The 17,775-nt window shown below is 42.9% G+C and overlaps 1 pseudogene; it reads right to left on the bottom strand.

Annotated features, from left to right (window-relative positions):
* Positions 1–17,348: 17,348 nt before the first annotated feature.
* On the bottom strand, positions 17,349–17,525 carry LOC140280565 (U2 spliceosomal RNA; annotated as a pseudogene).
* Positions 17,526–17,775: the final 250 nt, after the last annotated feature.

Here is a 17,775-nt window from a genome sequence, read left to right as displayed (position 1 = left end):
CGCTTTTTACCAACTATGGTCGGACATTCACACCGTCTTACAGCGGAACACCTCCTCTCCCGCTTATGATCATGTACGGTTTGATATTCGAAAATTTACTTTCTTGTTTTAAAGCAATTATTGATGGACATTCAAACCTTCTTTTTGATGGTGTATAGTCGGGCTTTCGAGCCTTTTCTTCCCGCTTTTTACAAACCATGGTCGGACTTTCACACCTTCTTGTAGCCGAACAACTCCGCTCCCGCTATTGATTGTGTACAGTCGGGTATTTTAACCTTTTCTTACCCGCTTTTTACCAACTATGGTCGGACATTCACACCGTCTTACAGCGGAACACCTCTGCTCCCGCTTTTGATGGTGTATAGTCGGGCATTCGAACCTTTTCTTACCCGCTTTTTACAAACTATGGTGGGACATTCAAACCTTCTTGTATCCGAAAACCTCCGCTCTCTCTTTTGATCATACATTGTCGGACATTCGCACCTTTTCTTACCCGCTTTTTACAAACCATGGTCGGACTTTCACACCTTCTTGTAGCCGAACACATCCGCTCCCGCTATTGATTGTGTACAGTCGGGTATTTTAACCTTTTCTTACCCGCTTTTTACCAACTATGGTCGGACATTCACACCTTCGTACAGCGGAACAACTCCGCTCCCTCTTTTGATGGTGTATGTTCGGGTATTCAAACCTTTTCTTACCCGCTTTTTCCAAACTATGGTCGGCTATTCACAGCTTCCTCTCCACCATACTTGTATGGTTGGATATTCACACCCACTTGCATCCGAAGACCTCTGCCCCAAATTTTGTTGATATTTAGTCGGACATTCGCACCTTACCCGCTTTTGGCAAACTATGGCCTTCTTGCAGCCAAACACCTCTGATCTCGCTTTTGATGATGTAAGGTTTGGCATTCAGACCTTGCTTCACCTGCTTTTCACCAAATATAGTCGGACATTCACACCTTCTTGCAGCCGAACACTTCCGCTCCACCTTTTAGTGTTCTATCACACCTTTTTTTCACCGAATTTTATACATTATGGTCGGAAATTTTCAACCACTCTCATCCGAAGACCTCTCCTCCCACTTTCTTTAATATATTTGAACTTTAGTCGGACATTCAAACCTTCTTGCAGCTGAACCACCTCCGCTCCCTGTTTTGATCATATATGGTCTGGCAATACTACCTTTTCTTACCCGTTTGTGAGTAATTATGGCTGGACATTCACACCTACTTGCAGCCGAACACCACCTCTCTCGCTTTTGATGATGTATGGACCGGCATTCTTACCTTTTCTAACACATTTTTCAGCAATTATGGTCGGAGATTCACACCTACTCACAGCCGAACAACTCCGCTCCCGCATTTGATGGTGTATAGTCGGGCATTCTCACCCTTTCTCATCAGCTTTTTGCAAATTATGATCTGATATTCACACCTACTTGCAGTCGAACAGCTCTGCTCCCGCTTTTGATTATGTATGGTTGGATATTCAAACCTTTTCTTAACTGCTTTTTACATATTTTGGTTGGACGTTCACACCTTCTTGTAGCCGAACACATGCACTCCTGCTTTTGATGATGTATGGTTGGGCATTCGCACCTTTTTTTTACCCATTTTTCAGGTATTATTTCATTCACACCTTCTTACAGCTGAACACCTCCTCTCCCACTTATGATCATGTGTGGTTTGATTGTCGAAAATTTTCTTTCATGTTTTCTAGCAATTATTGATGGACATTTAGACCTTCTTGCAGCTGAACACCACCTCTCCCGATTTTGATTATGTATGGACCGGCATTTTTACCTTTTCTAACACATTTTTCAGCAATTATGGTTGGAGATTCACACCTACTCACAGCCGAACAACTCCGCTACCGCATTTGATGGTGTATAGTCGGGCATTCTCACCCTTTCTCATCAGCTTTTTGCAAATTATGATCTGACATTCACACCTACTTCCAGTCGAACAGCTCTGCTCCCGCTTTTGATTATGTTTGGTTAGATATTCGAACCTTTTCTTAACTGCTTTTTACAAACTTTGGTCGGACGTTCACAATATCTTGCAGCCGAACACCTCCGCTTCCGCTTTTGATGGTGTATATTCGGGCATACGAACCTTTTCTTACCCGCTTTTTACAAACCAAGGTCGGACTTTCACACCTTCTCTTAGCTGAACAACTCCGCTCCCTCTTTTGATTGTGTACAGTCGGGTAATTTAACCTTTTCTTACCCGCTTTTTACCATCTATGGTCGGACATTCACACCGTCTTACAGCGGAACACCTCCGCTCCCTCTTTTGATGATGTATGGTTAGGCATTCGCACCTTTTCTTACCCATTTTTCAGTAATTATGGGTAGACATTCACACCTTCTTGCAGCTGAACACCTCCTCTCCCGCTTATGATCATGTGCAGTTTGATATTCGAAAATTTTCTTTAATGTTTTCTAGCAATTATTGATGGACATTCAGACCGTCTTGCAGCTGAACACCTCCGCTCCCACTTTTGATGGTGTATAGTCGGGCTTTCGAGCCTTTTCTTCCCCGGTTTTTACAAATTATGGTTGGACATTCAGACCTTCTTGCAGCCGAAAACCTCCACTCCCTCTTTTGATCATACATTGTCGGGCATTCGCACCTTTTCTTACCCGCTTTTTACAAACCATGGTCGGACTTTCACACCTTTTAGTAGCCGAACAACTCCGCTCCCGCTATTGATTGTGTACAGTCGGGTATTTTAACCTTTTCTTACCCGCTTTTTACCAACTATGGTTGGACATTCACACCTTCTTACAGCAGAACACCTCCGCTCCCTGTTTTGATTATGTATGGTTTGACATTCGCACCTTCTCTCACCTGCCTTTTACTATGGTCGGCCATTCACAGCTTCCTCTCCACCATACTTGTATGGTGGGATATTCAAACCCACTTGCATCCGAAGACCTCCGCCCCCACTTTTGTTGTTATTTAGTCGGTCATTCGCACCTCACCCGCTTTTGGCAAACTATGGCCTTCTTGCAGCCAAACACCTCTGATCTCGCTTTTGATGATGTAAGGTTGGGCATTCAGACCTTGCTTCACCTGCTTTTAACCAAATATAGTCGGACATTCACACCCACTTGCATCCGAAGACCTCCGCCCCAAATTTTGTTGATATTTAGTCGGACATTCGCACCTTACCCGCTTTTGGCAAACTATGGCCTTCTTGCAGCCAAACACCTCTGATCTCGCTTTTGATGATGTAAGGTTGGGCATTCAGACCTTGCTTCACCTGCTTTTCACCAAATATAGTTGGACATTCACACCTTCTTGCAGCCGAACACTTCCGCTCCACCTTTTAGTGTTCTATCACACCTTTTTTTCACCGCATTTTATACATTATGGTTGGAAATTTTCAACCACTCTCATCCGAAGACCTCTCCTCCCGCTTTTGTTAATATATTTGAACTTTAGTCGGACATTCAAACCTTCTTGCAGCTGAACCACCTCCGCTCCCTGTTTTGATCATATATGGTCTGGCAATACTACCTTTTCTTACCCGTTTGTGAGTAATTATGGCTGGACATTCACACCTACTTGCAGCCGAACACAACCTCTCTCGCTTTTGATGATGTATGGACCGGCATTCTTACCTTTTCTAACACATTTTTCAGCAATTATGGTCGGAGATTCACACCTACTCACAGCCGAACAACTCCGCTCCCGCATTTGATGGTGTATAGTCGGGCATTCTCACCCTTTCTCATCAGCTTTTTGCAAATTATGATCTGATATTCACACCTACTCGAAGTCGAACAGCTCTGCTCCCGCTTTTGATGGTATATATTCGGGTATTCGAACCTTCTCTTACCCGCTTTTTACAAACCATGGTTGGACTTTCATACCTTCTTGTAGCTGAACAACTCCACTCCTGCTTTTGATGATTTATGGTTGGACATTCGAATCTTTTCCTACCCATTTTTCAGTAATTATATGTGGATATTCACATCTTCTTGCAGCTGAACACCTCCTCTCCCGCTAATGATCATGTAAGGTTTGATATTCGAAAATTTTCTTTCATGTTTTAAAGCAATTATTAATGGACATTCACACCTACTTGCAGCCGAACACCACCTCTCCCGCTTTTGATGATGTATGGACCGGCATTCTTACCTTTTCTAACACATTTTTCAGCAATTATGGTTGGAGAATCACACCTACTCACAGCCGAACAACTCCGCTACCGCATTTGATGGTGTATAGTCGGGATTTCTCACCCTTTCTCATCAGCTTTTTGCAAATTATTCTCTGACATTCACACCTAATTGCAGTCGAACAGCTCTGCTCCCGCTTTTGATTATGTTTGGTTAGATATTCGAACCTTTTCTTAACTGCTTTTTTACAAACTTTGGTCGGACGTTCACACCTTCTTGCAGCCGAACACCTACACTTCCGGTTTTGATAGTGTATATTCGGGCATACGAACCTTTTCTTACCCGCTTTTTACAAACCATGGTCGGACTTTCACACCTTCTCTTAGCTGAACAACTCCGCTCCCTCTTTTGATTGTGTACAGTCGGGTATTTTAACCTTTTCTTACCCGCTTTTTACCAACTATGATCGGACATTCACACCGTCTTACAGCGGAACACCTCCGCTCCCTCTTTTGATGGTGTATGTTCGGGCATTCGAACCTTTTCTTACCCGCTTTTTACAAACCAGGGTTTGACTTTCACACCTTTTAGTAGCCGAACAACTCCGCTCCCGCTATTGATTGTGTACAGTCGGGTATTTTAACCTTTTCTTACCCGCTTTTTACCAACTATGGTCGGACATTCACACCGTCTTACAGCGGAACACCTCCTCTCCCGCTTATGATCATGTACGGTTTGATATTCGAAAATTTACTTTCTTGTTTTAAAGCAATTATTGATGGACATTCAAACCTTCTTTTTGATGGTGTATATTCGGGCTTTCGAGCCTTTTCTTCCCGGTTTTTACAAACCATGGTCGGACTTTCACACCTTCTTGTAGCCGAACAACTCCGCTCCTGCTATTGATTGTGTACAGTCGGGTATTTTAACCTTTTCTTACCCGCTTTTTACCAACTATGGTCGGACATTCACACCGTCTTACAGCGGAACACCTCTGCTCCCGCTTTTGATGGTGTATAGTCGGGCATTCGAACCTTTTCTTACCCGCTTTTTACAAACTATGGTGGGACATTCAAACCTTCTTGTATCCGAAAACCTCCGCTCTCTCTTTTGATCATACATTGTCGGACATTCGCACCTTTTCTTACCCGCTTTTTACAAACCATGGTTGGACTTTCACACCTTCTTGTAGCCGAACACATCCGCTCCCGCTATTGATTGTGTACAGTCGGGTATTTTAACCTTTTCTTACCCGCTTTTTACCAACTATGGTCGGACATTCACACCTTCGTACAGCGGAACACCTCCGCTCCCTCTTTTGATGGTGTATGTTCGGGTATTCAAACCTTTTCTTACCCGCTTTTTCCAAACTATGGTCGGCTATTCACAGCTTCCTCTCCACCATACTTGTATGGTTGGATATTCACACCCACTTGCATCCGAAGACCTCTGCCCCAAATTTTTTTGATATTTAGTCGGACATTCGCACCTTACCCGCTTTTGGCAAACTATGGCCTTCTTGCAGCCAAACACCTCTGATCTCGCATTTGATGATGTAAGGTTTGGCATTCAGACCTTGCTTCACCTGCTTTTCACCAAATATAGTCGGACATTCACACCTTCTTGCAGCCGAACACTTCCGCTCCACCTTTTAGTGTTCTATCACACCTTTTTTTCACCGCATTTTATACATTATGGTCGGAAATTTTCAACCACTGTCATCCGAAGACCTCTCCTCCCGCTTTCTTTAATATATTTGAACTTTAGTCGGACATTCAAACCTTCTTGCAGCTGAACCACCTCCGCTCCCTGTTTTGATCATATATGTTCTGGCAATACTACCTTTTCTTACCCGTTTGTGAGTAATTATGGCTGGACATTCACACCTACTTGCAGCCGAACACAACCCCTCTCGCTTTTGATGATGTATGGACCGGCATTTTTACCTTTTCTAACACATTTTTCAGCAATTATGGTCGGAGATTCACACCTACTCACAGCCGAACAACTCCGCTCCCGCATTTGATGATGTATAGTCGGGCATTCTCACCCTTTCTCATCAGCTTTTTGCAAATTATGATCTGACATTCACACCTACTTGCAGTCGAAAAGCTCTGCTCCCGCTTTTGATTATGTTTGGTTGGATATTTGAACCTTTTCTTAACTACTTTTTACATATTTTGGTTGGACGTTCACACCTTCTTGTAGCCGAACACTTCCACTCCTGCTTTTGATGATGTATGGTTGGGCATTCACACCTTTTTTTTGCCCATTTTTCAGGAATTATGGGTGGACATTCACACCTTGCAGCTGAACACCTCCTATCCGACTTATGATCATGTGCGGTTTGATTTTCGAAAAGTTTCTTTCATGTTTTCTAGCAATTATTGATGGACATGTAGACCTTCTTGCAGCTGAACACCTCCGCTCCCGCTTTTGATCATACATTGTCAGGCATTCGCACCTTGTCTTACCCACTTTTTACAAACTTTAGTCGAACAGTCACACCTACTTGCAGCCGAACACAACCTCTCTCGCTTTTGATGATGTATGGACCGGCATTCTTACCTTTTCTAACACATTTTTCAGCAATTATGGTCGGAGATTCACACCTACTCACAGCCGAACAACTCCGCTCCCGCATTTGATGGTGTATAGTCGGGCATTCTCACCCTTTCTCATCAGCTTTTTGCAAATTATGATCTGACATTCACACCTACTTGCAGTCGAACAGCTCTGCTCCTGCTTTTGATTATGTTTGGTTGGATATTCGAACCTTTTCTTAACTGCTTTTTACAAACTTTGGTTGGACGTTCACACCTTCTTGTAGCCGAACACATGCACTCCTGCTTTTGATGATGTATGGTTGGGCATTCGCACCTTTTTTTTACCCATTTTTCAGGTATTATGGGTGGACATTCACACCTTCTTGCAGCTGAACACCTCCTCTCCCACTTATGATCATGTGTGGTTTGATTTTCGAAAATTTTCTTTCATGTTTTCTAGCAATTATTGATGGACATTTAGACCTTCTTGCAGCTGAACACCACCTCTCCCGATTTTGATGATGTATGGACCGGCATTTTTACCTTTTCTAACACATTTTTCAGCAATTATGGTCGGAGATTCACACCTACTCACAGCCGAACAACTCCGCTCCCGCATTTGATGGTGTATAGTCGGGCATTCTCACCCTTTCTCATCAGCTTTTTGCAAATTATGATCTGACATTCACACCTACTTGCAGTCGAACAGCTCTGCTCCTGCTTTTGATTATGTTTGGTTGGATATTCGAACCTTTTCTTAACTGCTTTTTACAAACTTTGGTCGGACGTTCACACCTTCTTGTAGCCGAACACATGCACTCCTGCTTTTGATGATGTATGGTTGGGCATTCGCACCTTTTTTTTACCCATTTTTCAGGTATTATGGGTGGACATTCACACCTTCTTGCAGCTGAACACCTCCTCTCCCACATATGATCATGTGTGGTTTGATTTTCGAAAATTTTCTTTCATGTTTTCTAGCAATTATTGATGGACATTTAGACCTTCTTGCAGCTGAACACCACCTCTCCCGATTTTGATGATGTATGGACCGGCATTTTTACCTTTTCTAACACATTTTTCAGCAATTATGGTTGGAGATTCACACCTACTCACAGCCGAACAACTAGGCTACCGCATTTGATGGTGTATAGTCGGGCATTCTCACCCTTTCTCATCAGCTTTTTGCAAATTATGATCTGACATTCACACCTACTTGCAGTCGAACAGCTCTGCTCCTGCTTTTGATTATGTTTGGTTGGATATTCGAACCTTTTCTTAACTGCTTTTTACAAACTTTGGTTGGACGTTCACACCTTCTTGTAGCCGAACACATGCACTCCTGCTTTTGATGATGTATGGTTGGGCATTCACACCTTTTTTTTACCCATTTTTCAGGTATTATGGGTGGACATTCACACCTTCTTGCAGCTGAACACCTCCTCTCCCACTTATGATCATGTGTGGTTTGATTTTCGAAAATTTTCTTTCATGTTTTCTAGCAATTATTGATGGACATTTAGACCTTCTTGCAGCTGAACACCACCTCTCCCGATTTTGATGATGTATGGACCGGCATTTTTACCTTTTCTAACACATTTTTCAGCAATTATGGTCGGAGATTCACACCTACTCACAGCCGAACAACTCCGCTCCCGCATTTGATGGTGTATAGTCGGGCATTCTCACCCTTTCTCATCAGCTTTTTGCAAATTATGATCTGACATTCACACCTACTTGCAGTCGAACAGCTCTGCTCCTGCTTTTGATTATGTTTGGTTGGATATTCGAACCTTTTCTTAACTGCTTTTTACAAACTTTGGTTGGACGTTCACACCTTCTTGTAGCCGAACACATGCACTCCTGCTTTTGATGATGTATGGTTGGGCATTCGCACCTTTTTTTTACCCATTTTTCAGGTATCATGGGTGGACATTCACACCTTCTTGCAGCTGAACACCTCCTCTCCCACTTATGATCATGTGTGGTTTGATTTTTGAAAATTTTCTTTCATGTTTTCTAGCAATTATTGATGGACATTTAGACCTTCTTGCAGCTGAACACCACCTCTCCCGATTTTGATGATGTATGGACCGGCATTTTTACCTTTTCTAACACATTTTTCAACAATTATGGTTGGAGATTCACACCTACTCACAGCCGAACAACTAGGCTACCGCATTTGATGGTGTATGGTCGGGATTTCTCACCCTTTCTCATCAGCTTTTTGCAAATTATTCTCTGACATTCACACCTACTTGCAGTTGAACAGCTCTGCTCCCGCTTTTGATTATGTTTGGTTAGATATTCGAACCTTTTCTTAACTTCTTTTTTACAAACTTTGGTCGGACGTTCACACCTTCTCTTAGCTGAACAACTCCGCTCCCTCTTTTGATTGTGTACAGTCGGGTATTTTAAGCTTTTTTTACCCGCTTTTTACCAACTATGATCGGACATTCACACCGTCTTACAGCGGAACACCTCCGCTCCCTCTTTTGATGGTGTATGTTCGGGCATTCGAACCTTTTATTACCCGCTTTTTACAAACCAGGGTCGGACTTTCACACCTTTTAGTAGCCGAACAACTCCGCTCCCGCTATTGATTGTGTACAGTCGGGTATTTTAACCTTTTCTTACCCGCTTTTTACCAACTATGGTCGGACATTCACACCGTCTTACAGCGGAACACCTCCTCTCCCGCTTATGATCATGTACGGTTTGATATTCGAAAATTTACTTTCTTGTTTTAAAGCAATTATTGATGGACATTCAAACCTTCTTTTTGATGGTGTATAGTCGGGCTTTCGAGCCTTTTCTTCCCGGTTTTTACAAACCATGGTCGGACTTTCACACCTTCTTGTAGCCGAACAACTCCGCTCCTGCTATTGATTGTGTACAGTCGGGTATTTTAACCTTTTCTTACCCGCTTTTTACCAACTATGGTCGGACATTCACACCGTCTTACAGCGGAACACCTCTGCTCCCGCTTTTGATGGTGTATAGTCGGGCATTCGAACCTTTTCTTACCCGCTTTTTACAAACTATGGTGGGACATTCAAACCTTCTTGTATCCGAAAACCTCCGCTCTCTCTTTTGATCATACATTGTCGGACATTCGCACCTTTTCTTACCCGCTTTTTACAAACCATGGTCGGACTTTCACACCTTCTTGTAGCCGAACACATCCGCTCCCGCTATTGATTGTGTACAGTCGGGTATTTTAACCATTTCTTACCCGCTTTTTACCAACTATGGTCGGACATTCACACCTTCGTACAGCGGAACACCTCCGCTCCCTCTTTTGATGGTGTATGTTCGGGTATTCAAACCTTTTCTTACCCGCTTTTTCCAAACTATGGTCGGCTATTCACAGCTTCCTCTCCACCATACTTGTATGGTTGGATATTCACACCCACTTGCATCCGAAGACCTCTGCCCCAAATTTTTTTGATATTTAGTCGGACATTCGCACCTTACCCGCTTTTGGCAAACTATGGCCTTCTTGCAGCCAAACACCTCTGATCTCGCATTTGATGATGTAAGGTTTGGCATTCAGACCTTGCTTCACCTGCTTTTCACCAAATATAGTCGGACATTCACACCTTCTTGCAGCCGAACACTTCCGCTCCACCTTTTAGTGTTCTATCACACCTTTTTTTCACAGCATTTTATACATTATGGTCGGAAATTTTGACATCTGCCTTACATGTAACAGATTAGCGGTTTAGCAGTTTTAATTTAGTTTGAGTGAAGGAATTCATTTTATAGCAAAATCCGAAATCGTGAAGAACTCATGAAAGTAAGCTTATTCTCTGATTCCTGAAACTTTAGATTTGCTATTTCTTTTACTGCAAAGTACAACGTTGGTTTTTTTGTTTAAATCTTTCAAGACATGGTAAATATGATTTTTATATATATAATAAATATATTTATTTCTGTTTACAATATATGACATGTAATAGAACTGAACCGGACCGGGGGACAAGGAAAGAAGAAGAAGAAGAAGAGGAAAGAAGAGAAAAACAGAACATACATCGCATACAACACAGCTGTGGATATAGATGACCTGAGACGACATGATAATACATCAACTGCTTAGCGACCATGCTACTGGACTAATGAATGTGGTTGTGTGTGTGTGAGAACATGCAACACCCATGGCACAGGACCTACATGATAACCGTGCTTAGTTATGAGTGTATAAGCGTACAGGGCCACAATCCACAGCCCCCCCAAGCAATCAGAAGCAGGCAGAGAGGGCCACAAGACCCAGGCCACCAGCAGCCCCCACAGAGCACAGGACCCAGGAAGCCCACCGCAGGGGCAACCACGCATCCACCCAGAAGACTGCAGAGGAAGCCCCCGGAAAGAGCCCCCATAAGCATAGGGCAGAGGCCTTCCGGGAGCCAGGGGCAACAGCCCACCGACGTCGCCAGGCCCCAGCCACCCAAGACATGGGCCGTGCACTGGATCCGGGCCCCAGGAGCCCGAGCGCCCCCAAACCCCCCGGCAGAGGCCCCACCCAATACCCAGGAGGGCCAAGCGCCCCAGACAGCCACACAGTGGGTCAGTGCCTGCCCCAGCACCCCTGGCCAAGTGCCCTGGGAGTCAAGACGTGCCCACAAGTGGGTGAAGTCGCGAGCAGCGGAGAGAGGCCACGCCGTCCCCCCCATCGGGAGAAGCACAGGCAGGCCAGGCGACAGCAAGTCCAAGATCCAGGCCCAATCATTACCACACACACTTTCATGTCCCATACATCCACACGTCCTCCCTCCCTCGACTCCGCTGGGGTGTAGTGCAGCGGGCACACCAGGGGGCCAGCAGCCCCCCAGCCACCACAGACCCCAAACCAGCAGAACAATTAATTAATCCTCCTGGCCCCTCCCGCCCCGAGCAGCAACCAGGAAGCAGGGGTGTGCGAAGAAGACCCCTCCCCTCACCCTTCTGGCTCTTCAATATTTTCTAATAGTGAGCAATTAAAATTGAGGGGCAGCCAAACTTGTAGAACTGGGAGCGTGGCCCTCTGGGCAGCCTACATACCCAAAGAGCCCCGCCCACCAGATGCCACTCAGTGTAACCACCCCCCAAGACCTAATGTGTGTGTGTGAGTGTGTTTGATAAGTAGTAATGTCTAAGGTGTAATTAAAACAGGGGTGGGAACTGCAGAGGGCAACTACTGCAGAGTCCACTACACCCCACCGAACACACACGCCCCCAAAACCCTTCATGTGTGAGTGTGTGCTGTGTACAGGAGCCAGAAGGGAGAGGGGTATGGGGATATACACTGGGGGCAGCCAGGGACTGGCTGCAATAGGCATCCCCGCTACCAGGGAGCCAACACAGGACAGGAGGGCCTGATGTCCACCAGGCTCGGGGCCTGCAGTGACCATATTCTGGGAGCTACTGTACCCCCAGAAGGTACCCATCCCATCTTTCAAGCAATTCTCCCGGTTAGCCCACACTCGGCTCGCTCCCAGAGCCGTGTTAAAGTCTACTTCGCATTCACTCTCTTTTCTCAGCAGACTCTTGGGATTTTATCTATAAAATGAATTCCTTCACTCAAACTATGTTAAAACTGCTTTGTCCTTCATATTTACCATGTCTAGAAAGATTTAAACAAAAAAAAAAACAACATTGTACTTTGCAGTAAAAGAAAGAGCAAATCTAAAGTTTCAGGAATCCGAGAATAAGCTTACTTTCATGAGTTCTTCACGATTTCGGATTTTGCTATAAAATGAATTCCTTCACTCAAACTAAATTAAAACTGCTAAACCGCTAATCTGTTACATGTAAGGCAGATGTCAAATTCACCGAAATAGGATCTAAGGGTATTCGGCCAATCGAGCTGTAGCAGCTTTGGTAAAAGAGTATAAGTTGAAGAGTTTGTGAATAAAGGTGTGCGCACACATAGTGAGCTGTAGGAAAATAGGCAGGGAGCAATGCCGGCTGGGGTATATGTTCTTGTATGTTGTCTGACTGTTTGATTTGAATGTGTTGTGTAAGTGTCCTGTTGAATGTTACATGTTTGGGCTTTGACACTTCACTGTGGTTGTTAACTGTGTGGTGTGTCCTGAAATGTTATATGTTTGGGCTGTGTGACATGCTTAATGCTTGTCAGTAGCTACCCACTTATTCATATATAGCAACTGACAACATAAGAAGTCTGGACATACTTTGATAGTAGTTGTAGAAGTATCCTTATTGATAATAGATAAACTAATTCATAGTGATAGAACAGTAGATGAACAGGTGCCTGCACATGTCTCACGAAAATAAAATGGGTGTATGATTGCTGACGGCAGAGCAATACTGCCAAACTTATGAGTTCTTGTGGCAAACTTGATTCAGTGTCTTGACGTGTATACGCTGTTTCGCTGACTTGATTGTCACAAGAAACAAAGTGTGTTTGATAAGATCCGGCCATTTTATTACGGGAGGATCAGTATGTATGGATTCTGATGTGACTGATAAACCCATTCGTATCGTAAGCATAATCTAATACGTGAGACAACGCCCTGGCACACAATCAAAAAAAAAAAAGAGAGAGCGGTTTTGTGTCCCCACAGTCCATAATGTAGAAAAGAGAGAAAAAAGCCTTTCTGATTTGGTGTGTGTGCTCACAGTGCAGAGTGTAGAGAAAAGAGAGAAAAGAAAGCCGTTTTGGTGTCACGGGTGTTGTGACTTACACACACACATTTCTGAATTGAGAAAGGAAATTATTTTAGAGGAAGCACTAGAGTTTAGATCCCACATTTGTTGATAGGCATTCATTTAATTTTTCTTTTAATCAGTTTTAAAGTGAATACTAACTGAGAAATGAAAAAGGTGAAGAGTTTAGAAGCTTGGTTCAAGAGCAAAACTTGGTTTATGATCAGCTGAGTCTCTAAACAGAACAGCAAAGGGCTTCATCGAACATTTAAAAAAGATTCAGATTGTTAGAATATCCAGAATTTATAGGAATGGTGGTGATTACTCTTATTTTCTAGAATGGAAATAACTGCACCATGTCTGTTTTATGAATTTAAGGGGCTAAAAAGTTTTGTTCTCGTTTTTCTATGATTAACCGAATGTATGTGAGAGTCCAAACAGACAGAAGGGTTACGGCCGAGCGCTGGACCTTCCAAAAAAGATGAGACAGGCTGGACCCATGCCATACTAGTTAAGACCTGCCTGTGGATAACAGGTTCTTTAAACTCTCACACACACAAACTCACACACGTTCGCACACATACACCCATACACACACACATTCTTGAACTTGCTGCAAGATTAAACCTTTGCATTAACTGACTCCAGCAACTCTGAGTCTCATTGAGAGACTTTTCTCAACAATTGGGTCCTCAAACCAGATCTCAACGTTTTTTCCGCTGTCCAGGGTCGGAGCTGAAACCGTGCACGGGGGAGTCCAGTACTCCTAATGAAAGACCCCCTGCTGAATTGCGGTAATTAGGGGCCAGTGTCCACTGAAAGGGGGAAAAAGGGACGAGATCGTACTTTTGAATCAATGGCCAGAAGCCATTGGCAGTGCAGGCATCAACAATAATGGTGTTATTTCACCCATTAACACTTAAGGTACCTCATGCAGTGGCTGTGATATGGTTACTTAACAAAATATCTTTACCAGACATCTTTCCTACATAACAGTTCTTCTTTCACAGCCACACCTTGTTGTCGAGAGATGTGCTACACTTAATCCATCCACACTGCTACCTACCCCACAGATGGAAAGCCTCATGATTGCATGTCAGAAATAACCATCAGTGTTTTACCCAGGCCAGACTTAACTGATATACGTTATGAAAATGCAGAAATAACTATATTTATTCAACAGATCAAGGAAAAAAACCCTGATGGCACAAATGCTACAGGATTTGCAGTAGTAACAGAAACTGAAGTTTTCTTAAAACAACCACTACCAAAAAATTACTCTGTTCAAGCAGTCGAATTGGTAGCTTTAACTGAAGCTTGTAAATTAAATAACAAAAAGGTTGTTAACGTTTACACTGACAGTCAGTATGCCTTCTCAACTGTACATGTGTTAACACAGCATTGGAAAAACAGGTATGTTGACATCCACAGCTAAATGTATAAACTACAAATATTTTAGCATTATTAGATGTTATTCAATTGCCATCTACAATAGACTCGTATGAATGACCGGAAGGAAAACCATACTGCCAAAGAATTTGTTCAAATATGCTGCAGTATTGAGCCACGGACCATGTCATGTCTCAACAGGAGGGATGGAAGCAATAATGAACAAGGTTTTTACAGCATATGGTTTTACTAATTATTAAAAAAATATTTTTTAGAATAAATAAATGAATAAAGTTTTGTCTAGCAGGTCAAATATGTGCAAAATACATTCCACAGGGCAATCTAAGACCAAAACGAAGATAATTCCCTAAGCCAGTGTATCTTTTTCAACATATTTGTTTGTATTTCATTATTTCATTATTTTGTAGATTTCATTGAACTAAATTAATGTTAAGGGAAACGATTCTGCTCAGTGACAACAGAGGTTTTTACCAAATGGTCTGAAATATTTCCATGTGCACAAGCAGATGCACTCTCAGTAGCAAAATCACGCGTAAAATAACTCATTTCTAGATTTGAAATTCCTGAAAAGATCTTCAGTGATAATTTGACACACTTTGTAATCAATGTCATCTCACTGATGGCAAAGAACTTAAAATAGACCTTAGAAACCACTGTGATATAGAAGGTTGCGCTATCACATTGGAATTGTTTTACTATTTACATATGCATGTGCAGTGAAGAATTGCTTGCTGCGTATAAATGCAAAGAAGAACAGCTTACACATAAATGCTCACATATAGGCTGCTGAATGCAATGAAGACCTGCTTATCCAGTAAAGTTCAATGTCAATGTGTAATATTCAATTAGGATTTGCAAAACAGTGAAGTTAAACAATGAATGGGTCCATAGTCGGTATGAGAAGACTACAGGAATATTTACCTGGGTGTACGTTCAAACAGAGATGAGAAAATTGCGATAAATTATTGTTTGTTTGTTTGTTAGTATGTATATGAATGTTATGTGTATAAACTGTGTTGAGTTGTAGTTACTCAGTAGTGTCTCAGTGAAACAACCGACGGGGGAAGCCTTGCGGTGACAACAAAAGCAGTGTTTTACTGATCAGTCAAGTTGCTCCAGTGTACTCCATACAAACTGGTTGGCTACTGAAGGGATAGAAAATGGGGAATACTTGTTTTAAAGCAAACAAGGAATTAGATGGGAAAAATACATGTTTTAACGGGACCCAGACAATATTAAATACTCAGACAGATGGGAGAAGAAGTGTAGTTTTGTAGGAAATCACAAAATTATTACATAAAATTAGTGAAATCAATTGAAGAATGCCTTTCTGAAGAGCTGTTTACCACAGATGAGCAGCTTTGCGACCAAGCACATTGTAGATCGCTTTACTGCCAAAATGATCTAGTTTAATGGATTGGTTTAGACATGCATAACAGCATTTTAAGAACAAAGAGAGAAACAAAAAGGGACAACGCTTCATGGTGGAAGGTGATGTATAAATAACTGTGTATATGATGAAGGAGAGACCATTTGAGCAGCACAGCCATTTCGCAGCACAGGGACAGCAGTCCAAGTTAAAGGATCTCCCACGTGGTATCACCTGTCACACTGTGTCAAGGCATCAAAAAAAGAAAATATCACCAAACTCAAGGACAAAGAGACGAAGACTCCGGTGAACGAAGAGAGAGGACTTACAAACCAGAAATACAAAAGGATGCTCGATATCAAGATCCAGAAGAAGAGGCTAACACTTTTTACCAACTATGGTCGGACATTCACACCGTCTTACAACGGAACACCTCCGCTCCCTCTTTTGATGGTGTATGTTCGGGCATTCGAACCTTTTCTTACCCGCTTTTTACAAACTATGCTCGGATATTCAAACCTTCTTGTAGCCGAACACATCCACTCGTGCTTTTGATGATGTATGGTATGGCATTCGAACCTACTTGTTGCCCGCTTTTCATTAATTATGGGTGGACATTCACACCTTGTCGCAGCCAAACACCTCCGCTCCCTGGTTTGATCATGTATGGTTGGACATTCGCACCTTTTCTCACCCGCTTTTTGCAAACTATGGTCGGCCATTCACAGCTTCCTCTCCACCATACTTGTATGGTGGGATATTCACACCCACTTGCATCCGAAGACCTCCGCCCCCACTTTTGTTGATATTTAGTCGGTCATTCGCACCTTACCCGCTTTTGGCAAACTATGGCCTTCTTGCAGCCAAAAACCTCTGATCTCGCTTTTGATGATGTAAGGTTGGGCATTCAGACCTTGCTTCACCTGCTTTTCACCAAATATAGTCGGACATTCACACCTTCTTGCAGCCGAACACTTCCGCTCCACCTTTTAGTTTTCTATGGGGCATTCACACCTTTATTTTCACCGCATTTTATAAAAACACCACGGGAACACCGTATTGAGGCTTTGTTCTGACCGCTCATTCGGTGTCGCGTTTCTTTCAAGCATTTCTCCTGGTTAGCCCGCACTCGGCTCGCTCCCAGAGCCGTGTTAAAGTCTACTTCGCATTCACTCTCTTTTCTCAGCAGACTAAAAGAAACTTCCATCCTGCACCGCTGTTTGCTTTTTCACAACAGCAGAGGAGAGCGCACCGTTCCCAGCGGCACTGCAATACCGGGTCGATGCTTGGAGTGAACGGAGCAAGCTCCTTTTTCAACTCCTATTGATAAAAATCCATTTAATATGTAGTCCTTGCATAGACATATCACATATTAAACTGATAAGTACAGATGGATTATGTGCAATTATTAAAGAGAGTAGAGGACGATCTCTCTCGTTGGAAGTCCTTACCTATATCACTTATGGGGAGAGTTACAACCATTAAAATGATGATACTACCAAAAGTTAACTATTTGTTCTCAATGATCCCCATAAAACCACCTGCTACTTGGTTGGTCACTAGATTCATGCATCTCCAAATTTCTGTGGAAAAACAAACCACCACGTATTAGTTTAAAAACCCTACAGAAGACCAAGGACAGTGGTGGATTAGATTTACCTCATTTTC

The sequence above is a fragment of the Leuresthes tenuis genome, unplaced genomic scaffold (assembly GCF_036924035.1).
Source record: "Leuresthes tenuis unplaced genomic scaffold, fLeuTen1.0.hap1 SCAF_21, whole genome shotgun sequence".
NCBI lineage: Eukaryota > Metazoa > Chordata > Actinopteri > Atheriniformes > Atherinopsidae > Leuresthes > Leuresthes tenuis.
Note: the sequence above shows the minus strand (reverse complement) of the source record. Positions and strands in the feature narration are given on the sequence as shown.